The 15,157-nt window shown below is 39.6% G+C and overlaps 1 protein-coding gene across 1 annotated transcript in view; it reads right to left on the minus strand.

Moving 5' to 3' along the window:
* The window catches only part of LOC129020572 (zinc finger protein 486-like), a 168,107-nt gene that overhangs the window by 40,156 nt on the left and 112,794 nt on the right, over nucleotides 1-15,157 (minus strand). The window lies entirely within an intron of this gene.

Here is a 15,157-nt window from a genome sequence, read left to right on the forward strand (position 1 = left end):
AGCCCCTGCTTCATCTGGAGGCCTTAAATGGCTCCTCTAATGTTACTCTGGGGTTTCTCCAGAAAATTGTCAACACATACTCCAAATCAACAACAGTGCCCCCAATGAACCACAATCTCTTTCCTATCTTAATAACACATTAGTACAGTATGATTACAGTAGCTCCATTGCTGTCCCCTGGGGGCCCCTCTGGGTGTGCAGATCCTGTGGGTGGTGATACCTGTCCCTGCATTGGATGGGGAGATGCACTTGGCGGTGGCCATTAATTCCATTCACCATCCGGGATAATATTCCCCTCCCAAGTAATCTGGATGCTTACAAACATCACTGGTTATGAATGTGCCGACCTCCTTGGTGGCGATACTTTATCACAGTATTCTCCCCTGCCACTGGAACAATCTTGCTTCACAAACAAATTAAAATATTAAGCTTATATGTAGAAAAAGCTCTTAATGATAGTAGCACTGGACTTATGTTGTTATCAGATGAATTTGCTCAGCTGCGTTCTGTTGTGTTGCAAAATCAAATGGCATTAGATATGCTTACCGCAGCCCAAGGAGGGGTTTGCACCTTGTTGCATACTGAATGTTGTGTGTATATCCCTGGCAATTCTCACAATATTAGTCTCCTTGCAAAGCCGTGAGTATGGTTTTTTTTTTTTAAATTGTGCTTTTAATTCTCCTATGCTTACCCTGTATCTGCAATCTATGTCAACTATGCATTTCCCATGTATCTGTAAGGGTATTTTAATACAATTGAGTACCGAATTGAGGCTGAATGTTGACAAAAAGTTAAATATTAAATTTGAACTCAATTGAACGTGGACACAAATAAAGATCACCAAGTCTCAGCACAGGTTGTGTGAGCCCCTTTGAGGCATTCATCCAGCACTGTTTCAGAGAAGTCTCTATTTCAATCTATTCCTATATGTTAGTTATTGTAAAACAATAGCCAATCACAATAACAAGTTGACCTTTTTGTGTTTCTTGAGCCCAGTCACAAAGGGCCCTTGTGACTGGGCCTCATGCCAAACAACTTGTTACAAGAAGAGCTAAGGTCCCAGACCACACTAAAGCTTCAGACCTCTCCTAGTCTGTGCAAGGACCGTTGGCTGACTCTGATGCTGGAGCCCAGACTGTTGCTTCCTGGTCTGGTGATAAATCCTCCATAGTCTGGTGAGTGTAAATATATATATATATATATTTATATATATATATATTTATATATATGTATATATATATGTATATATGTGTGTATATATATATTCCCTTCTCCCCTTCCCATTGCAATTTTCTTATTATATCAATTTACTTATTATATCTGCATTGCCATTTATGTGGGATAGAGCTTGTTTATCCTTAAAGGTATTTTGTGTGTATGCCTTTTCTTCTCCACTCACGCATTTCCTGCAAAGAACACCATATTTCTCAGAGGATTTGTTGGTTCCTTTTTATTATTTTTTCTTTAATCGTGTCTGCAAGCCTTATTTTGGCAAAGTGGTCTTCAAACTCTGATATCCTTTCTTCTGCTTGGTCAGTTCAGCTATTGATACTTTTGTATGCTTCATGAAGTTCTCATGCTGTGTTTTTCAACTCCATGAAGTCATTTATGTTCCTCTCCAAACTGGTTATTCTAGTTAGCAGTTCCTTTAACCTTTTATCAAGGTTCTTAGCTTCTTTGCATTGGGTTAGAACATGTTTCTTTAGCTCAGCAGAGTTTGTTATTAACCATCATCTGAAACCTACTTCTGTCAATTCATGCATCTCATTCTCTGTCCAATTCTGCATCCTTGCTCAAGAGACATTTTGATCATTTGGAAAAGAGGCACTCTGACCTTTCAGCCATTTTTAGTTGATTCTTTCTCATCTTCTTGAGTTTGTCTAGTTTCGATCTTTTGAGGGTGCTGACCCTTGGATGGTTTTTTTTTTTTTTTTTTTTTTTTGACAGAGTCTCTCACCCATGCTGGACTGCAGTGGTAACATATCAGCTCACTGCAAATTCTGCCTCCAAGGTTCAAGTCATTCTCATGTTTCAGACTACTGAGTAGCTGGGAATAAAGGCATGCACCACCATGCCTGGCTAATTTTTGTATTTTTTGGTAGAGAGGAGGTTTTACCATTTTGGCCAAAGTGTTGGGATTACAGGTGTAAGCCACCATGTGCAGCCCTGGATGAGGTTTTTGTGGGTACTTTTTTTCTGTTGTTGATGCTGTTGTTGTTGTTTTCTGTTTGTTTTTCTTTCAATGGTCAGGTCCATCTTCTGTAGGGTTGCTGCAGTTTGCTAGGGTTCACTTCAGGCCCTATTCATCTGGTTCACTCCCATGCCTAGTGTTGTTGCTCGAGGAGGTTGGAGAACAGCAAAGAAGAATGTCTGCTCCTTCCTCTGTCATCTCTGACCTCAAGAGACACAAACCTGATACCAGTAGAATCACTCCTGTATAGGGTGTCTGACAATTCCTATTGAAGGTGGAATGGGGAGCAGATGGGGAGCAGAACCCATTTAATGAAGCACTTTGACTGTCCTTTGGTGGAGGGAGGTTTTTTGCTGGGGGAAAATCCACTCATCTAGGCTGCTTAAATTCCTCAAAACTAGCAGGAGGAAAGGCTAAGTCTGGTGGTCCACAGAGACTGCAGCCACCCCTCCCGCTAGGGTTCTGCTCTGATCTTTGTTATTTCTTTTTTTCTGCTAGGTTTGGGTTTGGCTTGTTCTTGTTGCTCTATTTCCTGGAGGTGTTATCTTAGATTGTCTACTTATACTCTTTCAGAATTTTTAGTAGGCACTTGATGCTATGAACTTTCCTTTTGACACCACTATTGCTGTATCCCAGACATTTTGTTAGATTGTGTCATTATTATTGTTCAGCTCAAAGAATTTTTAAATTTCCATCTTGATTTCATACAGCAATCATTCAAAAACAGGTTGATCCTAAATTTTATTTTTTATTTACTTTCCATGTATTTATTTAATTTCCATGTATTTGCATGGTTTGAGGGTTCATTTGGAGTTGATTTTCACTTTTATTCCACTGTAGTCTGAGAGAGTAGTTGATATAATTTTGATTGTTTTAAATTTATTGAGACTTGTTTTGTGGCCTATCATATGTCTGTCTTAGAGAATGTTTCATGTGCTGATGAATAAAATGTATATTCTGCAGTTGTTGGGTAGAATGTTCTGTAAATACTTGTCAAGACCGTTTGCTCTAGGTTATAGTTTAAGTCCATTTTTTTGTTGTTGTTGTCATTGACTTTCTGTCTTGATGACTTGTCTAGTGCTGTCAGTAGAGTATTGAAGTTCCCCGTTATTATTGTGTTGCCATTTGTCTCATTTCTTAGGTCTAGCAGTAATTTTTTAATAAATTGGGAGCTCCAGTGTTAGGGGCATATATATTTAGAACTGTGATATTTTCCTGTTGGACTAGTCCTTTTATCATTATATAATGTCCCACTTTGTCTTTTTCTTTTTTTAACTGTTTTTGCTTTAAAGTCTGTTTTGTCTGATGTAAGAATGCCTACTGCTGCTTGCATTTGGGGTACATTTGCATGGACTATCTTTTCCCAACCCTTTACCTTAACTTCATGTGTGTCTTTATGTGTTGGGTGAGTCTCTGGAAGACAGCAGATTTTTGGTTATTAAATTCTTTTTTTTTTTTTGTATTTTTAGTAGAGACGGGGTTTCACCATGTTGGCCAGGCTGGTCTTGAACTCCTGACCTCATGATCCACCCGCCTTAGCCTCCCAAAGTGCTGGGATTACAGGCATGAGCCACCGTGCCCGGCGTTGGTTATTAAATTCTTATCCATTCTGCTATTCTGTATCTTTTAAGTGGAGCATTAAGGCCACTAATCACTATCAATTATGGCACCATACATTATAATGCCTGTCATTGCAAGGCTTGGAACATGTTGTAATCCATTCATCCACATTCAAGTTTGCAGTTATAATACAAATTTTGGCCTGTTGATCTTCCTGGTGATTAAACAGTCTGTCAAAAGAAAGCAGAGATACATAAACATCAACATGGAAAACAGCGATAATGGTAGTGTGCAAGAGGATTCAGATATCTTCTCAGTATTGTTTACTCCAAACCTCTTCATTCCCAATTAACCATTTTTTTCATTACCATTGGAGCATCCAGGTAGTAAGACCATTTGCTACTGACCAAGTGTTGGTATACAAATGACAAATGTTTCTGACTTCCTCCTGAATAGCTCAAAAGACAGCTACTAGTTCAGCTAGCTGGCTGCTCCCACCCCTTTCTTCATCAGAAATGCTTATGTTTTTAACAAGATTATAGGTCACGGCCTTCCAGCATCAGGTCCCACCAATGTATCTGGTGGATGCATTAGTAAACCAAGCATGCTTGTGATCCTCTGGGCTTAGTTCTTTAAAGGAGTTGCCCCGCTGGACAAGGGAGGTTTCCTTGCCTATCTGCATGACTTCCTCGGTGGTTTACTGAGCTGGCAAGTTTTTTACAACCTCAGGTAAAAGTGATAACCCGTTTGGTTTTGGCTTAGCCTGGTCTTGTATGTATCATTTCCATTTTATGATGCTACTTTCTTGGGCATGCCCTATCTGATGAGATTTTGGGGAACTCATGACCGAAGTCATAGTAGGAATTTCAGGTCTCATAAAGACATCATGGTTGAAGCAGAGGTGTTCTGTTTCCAGCAAAGCCCAATAGCAGGCTAACAATTTCTTCTTGAAAGGAGTATAAGGTTTTCCAGCCTCTGGCAGTTTCTGGGTCCAAAACCCAAAAGGTACCCTCTTCCCATCTTGTTTCTGCCTAAGGTTCCAATTAGCATGTTGATTTAGGATAGTTACTTGCAGTTCTACTGGCGTATCCCATATGGGCCATGGATCCAGGGCCAGTTGACTTGCTTGTTTAGCTTGTTCAGAAGCCATGCTCTCTTTCTCTCTCCAGTGAAAGTCATCGTGTTTTCTAGTGACTGCATGCAGAGGTTGTAAAATGTTACCCAAGTGGGGAATATCATGTCTCCAGAATCCAAACAAGCCAATACATTTCTGGGCCTCCTTTTTAGTGGTAGGGGTTGCAAATTCTAGTATTTTAGCCTTAGCCTCTGGTAAAATGGATGATTTCCCTGCATTCCATAGGATGCCAAGGAATTTTACAGTTTGTGCTGGTCCTTGAGTTTTACTAAGTTTAATTTTCCATCCTTGAGATAGGAGCTGGGTTTTTACCCGCTCCAAGCCCCAGTTGACTAGTTCTTCAATTTTATCCTGATGGGGCCACTGGGGCAGCTGCTTTTTTCATCAATAGGCTGATATTTTTTGAGGCCGATCAGTCAAGACATAGGCCTGATATTGGGACAGGGCCAGTCTGGAAGTCAGATTAGCATTTTCCTTTTCCGTCTTACGTTTCTCTTGTAGCAACCATCCCCTATCTTGATACATTAACTTATAAGCTGTAAGCAAACACCATCCACTCTGGGAAATCCCTTCAGCATCTCCTTTGCTGACTGGAATCTCCTGCAGCTCTTCATGCACAGTCAAAAGTTTAAATTGCATTAATTTAGATTCCCAATTCTCACAAAGGCCAGTTCCCCTGGACCATTCAATCGCCAAAGGGGAAAACTGGGGGAGTTCCCATCCCTGGATATGGGAATTCCTTGAGTTTCCATCCCTGTCCTTCTGGCCAAAAAGAGGCACACTTTGGTTTTCGAATTCTGTTTATGACACCAAAAATGTTCTGTGTGGGAAACACGCAAGGGGAGAAGAAAAGACACACACAATACCTTTAAGGGTCAACAAGTTTTATCACATGTGAATGGGAATGCAGATATAATAAGCAAATGCTATAATAAGCAAATCAATGTAATAAGCAGATTTATATAATAAGAAGATTTATATAATAAGCAAATTGCAATGGGAAGAGGAGAAGGGAAAAGATATATATATATATACACACACACATATATATACACACACACACACACACACATATATATATATATATACACACACACATATATATATAATGCCCACCAGACTATGGAGGATTCACCACCAGACTGGGATGCAACAGTCTGGGCTCCAGAGTCAGACACCGTACCCACCAGACTGTGGAGGATTCACAGCAGACAGAGAAGCAACAGCCTGGGCTTCAGAGTTGGCCACTAGTCTGTGCGCAGATGAGGAGAGGTCTCATGAAGCTTCAGCACAGTTTGGGACCCTAGATCTTTTGTAACGAGTTGTTTGGCATAAGGTTCAGTCACGAGGCTGAACTGACTGGGCTGTTCGTGACTGGGCTCAAGCAACATAAAAAAGTCAACTTGTTTTTGCAATTGTCTATTGTTTTTGAACAACTAATATATAGGAATAGATTGAAATAGAGATTTCTCCAAAAGAGTGCTGGATTAATGCCTCAAGGGGCTCACACAACCTGTTCTAGGACTTGTTGATCATTGATTGTGTCCACGTTCAAATAAGTTCAAATTTAATATTTAACTTTTCCTCCACAAATTCCCCTATCTTGATAAATCAGCTGTGTCTAGGCAATGAGCAAGGTGAACCCCTTGGACAGTTATACAACCCTGCCTTTTGGGTTCAAGCGATTCTCCTGCCTCAGCCTTTCGAGTAGCTGGGACTACAGGTATGCAGCACATCCAGCTAATTTTTTGTATTTTTATTAGAAATGGGGTTTCACCATGTTGGCCAGGCTGGTCTTGAACTCCTGACCTCAAGTGATCTGCCCACCTTGGCCTCCTAAAATGTTGTGATTACAGGCATGCTCCAGTGTGCCCTAAATAATTTCTTTCTTTTTTTTTTTTTTGTATTTTTAGTAGAGATGGGGTTTCACCATGTTGGACAGGCTGGTCTCAAGCTCCTGATGTCAGGTGATCCACCCACCTCAGCCTCCCAAAAATGATTTCTTTCTATCTCCTATAACAGTTTGAAATTACTTTAAGTTTGTTTCAAGTAGAAAAAATAAAAAGAATGTGAATAGAAATAAATTGTAGAATGAAAAATATTACAAGAAATTACAAAATATGTATGTAAACCTGGAGTGTTCAAAAATGACAAATTTGATTTATTTATGAGGTTTTATTAAAATTAGCTTTAGTATTGACAATACACTATTACTGAAGTAAAAATTGTTGAATACATTCAAGAACAGAGAGAGTAAAAAAGAGATAGAACCCCCATTCAATTGCTAGGAGATGAGAGAGCAGAAGAGATGGAAAAGAAACTTTATAAAATTCTCTGAAATTCTGCTCCCTTTCTTCATATTGCTCATGTTTCTCATGCTGAGAGTAGCTGTGTGCTTTCGGTGTTTACAGAGAAATTTAAGGGACTATTTTCTGACTGACTTGATTAAACTTACATCTTGTCAGAGCTTTTTCTTAGGATCTTTTTCACTTTCTTCTCTCAAAATAATCTTGCTCAGATGGAGATCTGTTTTTCTCTCCAATGCTTTTTCTGTTTCTGAAGCCCTATTAGTATCCCGTGGTGTCTGAATAAAGTGGGCTGTCACAGTGAGAACTTTTGGAGCTATCACTATCTAGAGACATGCTGGAAATTCGGCAGTATTTTTTTCATGTCACCATTAAAAGTAGAAACTAAGCCTGAAACACTGCTCCCATTTCCATTATTGTGAAGGTTCAATTCTATCCAGGAGCCTGTAGGCTCTCCTCCTGCAGCTCAGGCTTAGCTCTCTGATGTGACACTAGAGTGCTGCTGTGGCAAATGGGATTCACATAAAATGTTGGCTATGCTCTGGGCTGTGCCTCAGTGGCAGATGATAGAGGTGAAGAGAGGACACTAGCAACCAGGAGAAAGCAAGCAGGAATGCTGTAGCCCAGTGCCAGGGAGTACAGAGCCACTGCTCTAAAATGTAAATAGCCAAAAAGATAGAACACTATTCAACGATTTTTGTAGCCTAGTGAAATCCTACCTTCAGCAGGCACCTGGCTTCAAGCTGCTAAACTATATCCTGTTATGAAGATGTGAAAAGTTTATTTGTCATTGAATATAAATAATTAGCATACACAGATGGCCTCTTCATTCTCCAGGTGAATTTAGGATGAACTATGTATGACATGGTGCTGAAAATTCTTCTAATTGTGGACTAATTATGGTGACTATCTTTCTGTCTTTGTGAACTGTTAAACAGATTGACTATGATGCATGTTACATTCAAGCTTAGTTGTGTAATAAAACCGTTTTCTTTCTGTTCTATTAGTGTGAAGTTTCTCTGGGGTTGGAGAATTTTTTTCCTGTTTATTTTTTCTTTTCTTTTTTATTATTTTTTTTTTTTGAGACAGAAGTCTCGCTCTGTTGCCCAGGCTGGAGTGCAGTGGCACTGGTGTGAGCCACCGCACCCAGCCCAATTTTTCTGTTAACTATTGTTTCCAAACACTGTCTAGAATTACCAGACATGAAATACACACATAAAATGCCGACCAGAATTTACTCTAGAGGGGACTTTCCTTCTCAGGCTTCCAATCAACTCATACTTATGCAGAAAAGTGCATGCTGTCCCCTAAATATGCAGGCAGAATTGTGTCTCTGCCTATTTGGTATCTATAGTCCTCTGCAGTCACTTCTAGAGAGGCTAGACCACATTTCTACAAACTTCACAGGGCAGCAATCAATCACTTTACCTCTTTCACTGATTCTTGTATGTTCAGACCTGATACTGATTCAGATACTACGAAGCCCAGAAACTTAATCAGAGTAATGTGTGCATTGAGTAGACACATACACATGAGAATCTCCACTTTCCCCTTCCTCCTCATGCTAAAATGCCCACAAATGTGCAGGTAAAACCTGCTGCTACTCCAGCAATTCAGACGTTAAATCTGCACCTCCAAATTTTTAATCAAGGTCTTGAGATTTTATCTGAAGTTCCATTTTACCTGAAAAATGCAAGTCTTTTGGTTATCAAACTCAGATATTAAAATGAAAGTGCATTTATGTATATCTCCCCCCTTTGAACTATGCGTTCATCTCTTGAAACTGTTCACTATTGGAACAAGTAGCTAATCAATGTTATTTCTGTAAATAAAAATTTCTGAAAAACAACTTTGTATCATCCCAGTCCCTGTCTCTCTCTTGTCTGTAGAAATCCCCTTGTAACTGCTACTAATCAAAGTGCAGATTCCAGGCAACTTGAATCTTTGCTCCCAGATTACTGTCCTTAAGTTGACCCAAATAAACTGTCTACTTATATTGATGTTGTGTCAGCTTTTTTTTTTCTTTGAGATGGAGTTTTGCTCTTGTTACCTGGGCTGGATGGAGTGCCAAGGCCCTGTCTCACCTCACTGCAACCTCTGCCTCCTGGGTTCAAGCGATTCTCCTGCCTCAGCCTCCCGAGTAGCTGGGATTACAGGTGCCTGCCACCACATCCGGCTAAATTTTGTATTTTTAGTAGAGAAGTGGTTTCACCGTGTTGGTCATGCTGGTCTCGAACTCCTGACCTCAGGCAATCCACTCACCTTGGCCTCCCAAAGTGCTTGGATTACAGGTGTGAGCTACAGCACCCGGCTGCTTTTTTTTTTTAATGTAGATTTATCATTTAGAATGTGCTAGAGGGGCCTCTATGAGGGCATCTCTCCTTTGATTGTACTCCACTTGCTGTGACACCAAAGGATGCAGGGACAAGTTGATTTCACCTAGAATCTGCAGATAAGACCTGGCTACTGCCTGGGATTTACAAAAAAGGGCCAAACTATGGATAGAAAATGTACAGAAAACTAACAAAAAGCATTTTCTGCATTGTGAGTTGTCAACATAGATATCTTACAGCCTCCATTTGGGAGTGTGGCTCTGTGAGATTTTTCACATCTTGTTCATTGACCTGCTACAGTGATGTCAGAGGCTCCAGAAGGAAATAGAATCTGATGGTAGAATCTGTAAGTGTAAATAAGCATCTTAGGAGTGAGAGTTCAAGGCCACAAAATATCCAGAGCTATAACCACAACTACGTTTACATGTAAAATGTGATTTTTGTATTTTACCTGTAAAATGAGTATTTTTGTTCTTTCTTTTATCCAAGAGCTAGCAAATCAGGACAGGTTATCCAGGTTCTGGAGCTCCACCAAGGCCGTTTCATCTTCTATTTAGAATCAGCCTGAGTCTCTCTCTACTGGCTTATCATTGGGCCATCAGCCCAGGGTCACTGGGAATTCCTTCAAAATCACCTAGGTGTCTTTGAGGCATTTGAGGATGTCCAGAGCAGAATTGTGTCAGGGTGAAAAGAGTGGCTAATTCTGCTTCTGTCTTAGTGTAAGAGAAATGAATCATCCTGTGTTTGTTCCTCCCCTCATACAAGAGGTGTCTTTGGTTGGTACCCAGATGAGAATTTCTCCAGTTTCCTGGTATTTGGATGATAAACAAGGAGGAGATCTGGAGGCCCAAATAGATAAACTAGTTGCTTCCATTTTATATGGCTGTTAAAAAAAAATACATGAAGCAGTCATGGTTCCTACAATCCAGAAACTTTTAGTCTAGACTAGCAACTGGATAAAAAATTGAATTATGCATCGTATGCTTGGTCCAATAAATAGATGTGTCAAAAATCTTGGACTTTATTTAGGTCACTTTCTTTATATTGTTGTGACTTCTGATGCCTACATCTGAAGGCATATTTATGAACAGAATTATTATTATAATTTCTTTTTTTTTTGAGACAGAGTCTGTTGCCCAGGCTGCAGTGCAGTGGTGTGATCTCAGCTCACTGCAACCTCTGCTGCCCTGGTTCAAGCGATTCTCCTGCTTCAGCCTCCTGAGTAGCTGGGATGACAGATGCCTGCCACCTCGCTGAGCTAATTTTTGTATTTTAAGTAGAGATGGGGTTTCTCCATATTGGTCAGTCTGGTCTTAAACTCCTGACCTCATGATCCACTGGCCTTGGCCTCCCAAATTGCTGGGATTACATGTGTGAGCCACTGTGCCCAGCCTTATAATTTCTATTTCTTTTACCTTGCTAAGTGTATGTATTTATTTTCTAATAAAATTTCCCTTGAAAGGCCAGGCATGGTGGCTGAAACCTGTAATCCAAGCACTTTGAGGGGGCATAGACAGGTGGATCACCAGGTCAGGAGTTTGAGACCATCCTGGCCAATATGGTGAAATGCCGTCTCTACTATTAATACAAAAATTAGCTGGGCATTGTGGTGCACACCTGTAGTTCCACCTACTTGGGATGGTGAGGCAGAAGAATCACTTGAACCCAGGAGGTGGGAGTTGCAGTGAACTGAGATGGCAACACTGCACTCCAGCCTGGGCAACAGAGTGAAACTCCCTCTCAAATAAATAAATAAATAAATACATAATTACCCTAGAAAACCTTAAGGGATTTGTTTAAATTGCATATTAGTACATATATAAAGTTGACAAGGCAGTGGCTAGAAAAGATTAAAATTACACAATCTCTGGGATTTAGTTTCTTTTAGGTAAGCTTAGAAAAAACAAAACTGGTAGTACTTCAGTGGCATGGAGAACAGAATTCAACATAGGGTCCTCACTGCAGTGTCTCAGACCTGTTCAGATTTATCCTTTTTGGAGGCCTTATTTAGGTCTGACCGTACCTTGGAGTCTTGCCTCACAGAACTGAGTAGAAGAAATCAGAGTTTTGGCTGGTGAATCCTGCTGCCTTTCTAGATCTGGTGTTCACAATTTCCTGAAACCCAAAAGCAGATAAATGGGAAAAATAAAGCATGTATTTTAGGGTCTTAGTTTTTAAATGCTCTATTAAAACCAGTGCTTGGAGAGACATTCTATTAGCAGCTGGTTTTTTTTTTCCTGCAGATCCAGTAGTTGCTCCACAAGTCACAAAAAAAGTAAACATAAAGAGAATAAAATTTTCTCTAAACTACATTAAACTCTTCCTTTTTTATATCTCTTTCACCTGTCTGCATTTAGCTTTTATTCTGTACAATTTTATTAAAAATTTGATAACAGAGAAACAGAAGAAGAAATAAAAATGCTGGGCCCTTTATCAAAATCCTGGAAATTATTAAACACTGAGTACTGGCCAGGCGCGGTGGCTCATGCCTGTAATCCCAGCACTTTGGGAGGCTGAGGCGGGCGAATCACGAGGTCAGGAGATTGAGACTACGGTGAAACCCCATCTCTACTAAAAATACAAAAAATTAGCTGGGTGGTGTGGCAGGCGCCTGTAGTCTCAGCTACTCAGGAGGCTGAGACAGGAGAATGGCATCAACCCGGGAGGCGGAGCTTGCAGTGAGCCGAGATTGTGCCACGGCACTCCAGCCTGGGCAACAGAGCAAGACTCCGTCTCAAACAAACAAACAAACAAAAAACACTGAGTACCAGATTTCAGGGCATTATGAGAATTAAATCACATAATATGTTATGCCCAGTATGGTCCTCTGTATCCTGCTTTTGAGCACATAGTACCTGTTTAATGAGCATTGTATTAGTACATGTGTACCTGCTGTTTTTTAAATCCAGACTTATTCAGACATTACTGCCTTCTGTTTCCTCTGTAAACTTTAAATAGCCAGCAAAGAATATAAAACTTTAGGATGGAGATGGGTTGTCCATATTTGTACCCAAAAGTGTTTGGTTGTGACAAGAGTGCTGAGTGTGAGAGACCATGGGCTGTGCCTGCTTTCTCTAACTAATGCTAATAATGTGACAAGGGGAAGCAACGTCAGCACTGACAGGGGACTTGTTTTAAACGCCCATTCATGGACTCTTTTCAAACCTGCAGAATCACATTATATAAAGTGGGGCCAAAATTATCAATTCATTTATAAGCTCATTAAAGACTAAGAGGCAATGCTTAGCTTAGTGGTTATCAGCCCAGGCTTCTCATTAGGATCAAATGGCTAATTTGCAGAAATGTCTTGTGCCTTCCCCACAGCTTCTGTTTATTGTGGTGGGTGGAAGCATCCATGTTGTTTTAATGAAGGGCCTCATGTGACTCTAAGGTGAGGCCAGAATCAAGTATGAGGGTTTCAAAATACATTCATGAGCATTAAGTTCCACCTTTGCCCTAAAGAGCAGTCACAGGAGTGGTGCTCTTTGGATTTGGTAGGTACAGGTCAGTGTGGCACATATTTGTATTACTGTAGCAGAAACTGCTGGTGTCTGTGGCAGGGGAGGGCACCTGAAGACAGAAAAGGAGAAACTTATATTTTTATCTTCATGGAGCAGCTCATTGTTCCTGAACTTCTTTTGTTTTAAAGGACAGAAATGGGTGGACTATTTCTGTCTTTTTCTGCCAGTTGATGTCATGCTAGGAGGTAAACATGTGGTACTGACACCTCTAAAGACATGTTCTCAAGATGCAGGTGTAATTTGTTCAGAGAGTCTCATCTGAGAAGAAACTCCAGAGAAGGAGGATAAAGAAAAAAAATGGCTTTTCTTCAGGTAAACATGTGTCAGATGAAGAGCTGTGTCCACTCTGCCTCCTGGACTGCCATGTATTTAGTACCCACAAACCTTTACTTCTCCACTTGTGTTTTTCCTCCCTAATGACTTTGATTTAACTACTTCTTAAAATTCTTATGATAGTCAAAGGTCTCTGAAAAATATTTTTTTCCTATATCCCAGAGCCCTCCATACATTCTCTACATCATAGCTTCTTATATGCCATGCAGGATTCTCAGCAAGAATTTACGATCAGCAATATTAAAAATATTCCCTTTGTGGCTATTGAACATGAAAAGATGTGGATAGTCAAGATTTCTATTGGAGAAAACTGTGGTACTTATTATAGATGGAGAACATGTAATGTTAAGGCTCCATCTATGTGTTCCATTAGCTCTATGCAGAAAAGGATTAAGAAAATCCTTATTTAACTGGGATGGCATTTATTACTCAGAAAGTTCTGAAAAAAAATTAGGAGATACCGCTCTCTAGGGTGGTAAATGAAGCCTCCTTAAAATTACTACTAACAATTACAAAACATAGGAGTTATTTGTATTTTGAAGTTTCCATAAAACTGATGTTTCTTTATGGTTAAATTCAGATTCTATTTACTTTTTTGGGGGAAGAATATTTCAACAGTGATGCTGTGTTCTCCTGTGTGCATTAGCACATCACGAAAATTTGTCCTCGTGCAGTTAATGATTAATGAATCACTTAGTGAAATTGCTCCCTGACAGAATTTTTTTATTATGGAGTTAATTAGTTTTCTCTTTATTATTAAGTATCTTTATGCAGCTGATGTGCATAAATGATCACATTTAATCTGGCAGCTGTCTTTTCTTCTTATTTTTTTCCTACATATTTTTCTTTGGTAAATGAAGGCTCTTAGTTTTGTTTACAGGCTTGAAAAACTGGGAAAAACATGGACTCTTGCACTACTGAATGTTTGACAAAATATCCTTCTTGGGCCAAAAACATGGGCATTACTGGTGAGCTTGTTAGAAATTCAAAAAATTGGCTGAGCATGGTGGCTGATGCCTGTAATCCCAGCACTTTGGGAGGCTGAAGTGGGTGGATCACCTGAAGTTGTGAGTTTGAGACCAACCTGAACAACATGTAGAAACCCCATCTCTACTAAAAGTACAAAAAAAAAAAAAATTAGCCGGGCATAGTCATGCATGCCTGTAATCCCATCTACTTGGGAGACTAAGGCAGGATAGTTGCCTGAATCCAGGAGGTGGAGGTTGCCGTGAGACAGATTGCACCATTGCACTCCAGTCTCAGCAACAAGAGAGAAACTCCGTCTCAAAATAAATAAATAAATAAATAAATAAATAAATAAATAAATAAATTTAAAAATCAGACTTTATACCAGATCTTCTGGAAAAAAAAAACAAAACCCTGCATAACAAGGTCTTCAGCTTATTCTACACATCAAAATTTGAGAGGTGCCTTCTAACTCAACATGTCTTTTTCATCTGAAAAATATTCATAAGTCATTTTGTATGATGTAAATATAGCACTCAAAAATATACATGCTTGTGTTCATGCCCTTAATTTTATAGTTTATTATCTAGGTAAAGATCACTATATGAACTGATGTGGTGGATATTATACTGCTCTTTTTTCTCAGAGTTAGAGAATACATTAGAAAATATTTCTGTGTTGAAAATTATTTTATTGGATAATTTTGGTCAGTCCTGTAAGTCAGAACCTGTGCTCTTTACTCTCTCATTTCACCTTAAGTCAAATTAAAAATTCTACCCATGGCAACTTAGTAAAACTGTGTGTGTGTGTGT

This window comes from Pongo pygmaeus, chromosome 20 (genome assembly GCF_028885625.2).
Source record: "Pongo pygmaeus isolate AG05252 chromosome 20, NHGRI_mPonPyg2-v2.0_pri, whole genome shotgun sequence".
NCBI classification, from domain to species: domain Eukaryota; kingdom Metazoa; phylum Chordata; class Mammalia; order Primates; family Hominidae; genus Pongo; species Pongo pygmaeus.